Source organism: Chanos chanos, chromosome 7 (assembly GCF_902362185.1).
Source record: "Chanos chanos chromosome 7, fChaCha1.1, whole genome shotgun sequence".
Classification (NCBI taxonomy): domain Eukaryota; kingdom Metazoa; phylum Chordata; class Actinopteri; order Gonorynchiformes; family Chanidae; genus Chanos; species Chanos chanos.
Genome location: NC_044501.1, coordinates 8,950,164 through 8,952,663, shown reverse-complemented (window position 1 = coordinate 8,952,663; position 2,500 = coordinate 8,950,164). Strand labels below are relative to the sequence as shown.

Here is a 2,500-nt window from a genome sequence, read left to right as displayed (position 1 = left end):
GTGTGTGTGTGTGTGGGGTATGTGTGTGCAAGCATTATGTGGGCATGCATGTCCATGTGCATGTGTACACATGTGTATTGAGTATGTGTGACCCGCTTATACATGTATATATACACGTATGCACGTGTCTGAATGTGTATTTGTATGTGTGTGCGTGTGTGTGTGCGTGCGTGTGTGTGCATGTCCATGTGTTTATGCTCTGATGTATGTGTTGGTGATATGTGCATGAGTGGGTGTACAAGTGTGGTTTTATGTGAGCGTGTTATGTGCGTGAATATGTGTGTGCATGCATGTATTATGTGTGCATGCGTGTATTATGTGTGCGTGCGTGTGTTATACGTGCATGACCGCATGCGTGCTCCTGTGCACATATGAGTGATGTGTGTAAGTTAGGTGTGTACGTATGCAGGCGTATTTGTGTGTGTGTGTGTGTGTGTGTGCGTGCGTGTGAGAGTGCGCGCGCTCATGCGTGTGTGTGGACATGTGTTGGACCGACGCAGTGTTCCATCGTGTGTGATGTGAACAGAGACAGGTTTGCATGGTCACATAAGTATCACTCCATGTATGTGTGTCAACAAGTTTTTGTGTTGGTGCCAGCCAAAGTCAAATCATCTGTTCAGCACCCTCGTCTCCTCCTCGCCCCTCAGCTGCCGTTTCCGTGGGCTGCCGTCTCCATGGCAACCCCCTGCCTCAGAAAACGACTCACCACCACCACCACGCAAGAAATAAATATCTGCTTGCCCCAAATGAGAGGGAATAGAGCGAACAGAGAGAAAAAAAAGGTAGGGAGAGAGAGAGAGAGAGAGAGAGAGAGAGAGAGAGAGAGAGAGAGAGAGAGAGAGAGAGAGAGGGAGAGAGAGAGAGAGAGAGAGAGAAAGAGAGAGAGAGAAAGAGAGAGAGAGAGAGAGAGAGTAGAAAATCCATGTAAAATTCTGAAAATACTATAAATTATGTGTTATAGCTGAGCTATGTGTTTTAAGGATAAAACATTATGAAAAGCACCTAAGTAAACTGTTATCTGAGACAGAAGAACAGAGGCTAAATGCAGAGCTTTCCCAATTCATTAAGTGGCTCATGCGTTTATAGCACAGTGGCGGTAACGTTGCGGTCCTTTGACACAGTCGCTGAGACAGGAGGCAGCGAACATCACGACAGCTCTGACTACTGGGCTTTTGGCACGCCAACGAGAACCAGCTACAGAGTACTCAATATCCATTATTTCAACTTTATAACACAGTAACACTAACACACAACACACAACTGAGTGAGAACCAGCTCCTGTGTGTATGTGTGTGTGTGTGTGTGTGTGTGTCTGAGAGAGAGAGGGGGAGAGAGAGAGAGAGAGAGAGAGAGAGTAAATAGAAGTCTCTGACTGAAGCTGAAGAGCGGGAGAGAGACTCACCGGCATATGAAATGCGTTACCATGGTACCCACAACCACAGTGATTTCCAAGCAATCTGCTGCGTTGCCATGGGAACAGTAATCTCACCCGAGAGAGAGAGAGAGAGAGAGAGACAGAGAGAGAGGTTTGGAGAGTGAGCGAGTGAGAGAGAGAGAGAGAGAGAGAGAGAGAGAGGGGCAGAGAGAGAGAGAAAGAGAGAGAAAAACTCTTCTGTACCCAGACTGTTACCCCCGCTCTCCTCCATCTGTCCCACTGTCCCTCAATACCCCCTGCTCTCTCTCTCTCTTTCTTTCTCTTTCTCTCTCTCTCTCTCTCTCTTTCTCTCTCTCTCTCTCTCACTTGCTCACTCTCCAAACCTCTCTCTCTGTCTCTCTCTTTCTCTCTCTCTCTCTCACTCTCCAAACCTCTCTCTCTGTCTCTCTCTCTCTCTGTCTCTCTCTCTCTCTCTCACTCTCCAAACCTCTCTCTCACTCTCCAAACCTCTCTCTCTGTCTCTCTCTTTCTCTCTCTCTCTCTCTCTCTCTCTCTCTCACTCTCTCTCCCACACACCTTCGCTTCCATCATTCTCTCTTGTAGACCCACAAGTAGGGACATGTTAGGACAGGCGCATAAATCTTTTCCTATGCTGACAGACAAGTCTATATACGGGCACATGTCCATTACACACTGTTCTCTCCCATCATATTACAGAGACCTAGAAAAGCTCCAAATCACACTTCCCAACAGTATCCCAAAGATCTCTCCCTCTCTCTCCCTCCATACCACCAATTCACACTGAGCTTGTGGAGGCAATCCAGGCTAAACTGTGCGCTGGCTCCAAAGACATACCACTAACCAATCAGCAAAACTCAAACTGCAGACTTCTGAAGAGCTTCTGTAGCATCGAAGTCACCGAAGCCATTCAAACTCTAGCTCTCCAATTACATAAAAAAAATAAAATAAAATAAACACATAAAATCCCCTGGAACCTGTCATTGACTGTCTCCAAATGTTAAGGTGATAGGCTGTCCTCAAACAACCTTGAGTCACATGTTCCTGTGCTTTTGACATGGGTAGTTTGATATAAAGGAAACCTCTGTCAGGACACTGGTCTATACC

The 2,500-nt window shown here is 46.6% G+C and overlaps 1 protein-coding gene across 1 annotated transcript in view; it reads right to left on the bottom strand.

The window, feature by feature from the left end:
• grin2bb (glutamate receptor, ionotropic, N-methyl D-aspartate 2B, genome duplicate b) overlaps positions 1 to 2,500 on the bottom strand; it is a 48,736-nt gene that overhangs the window by 16,225 nt on the left and 30,011 nt on the right.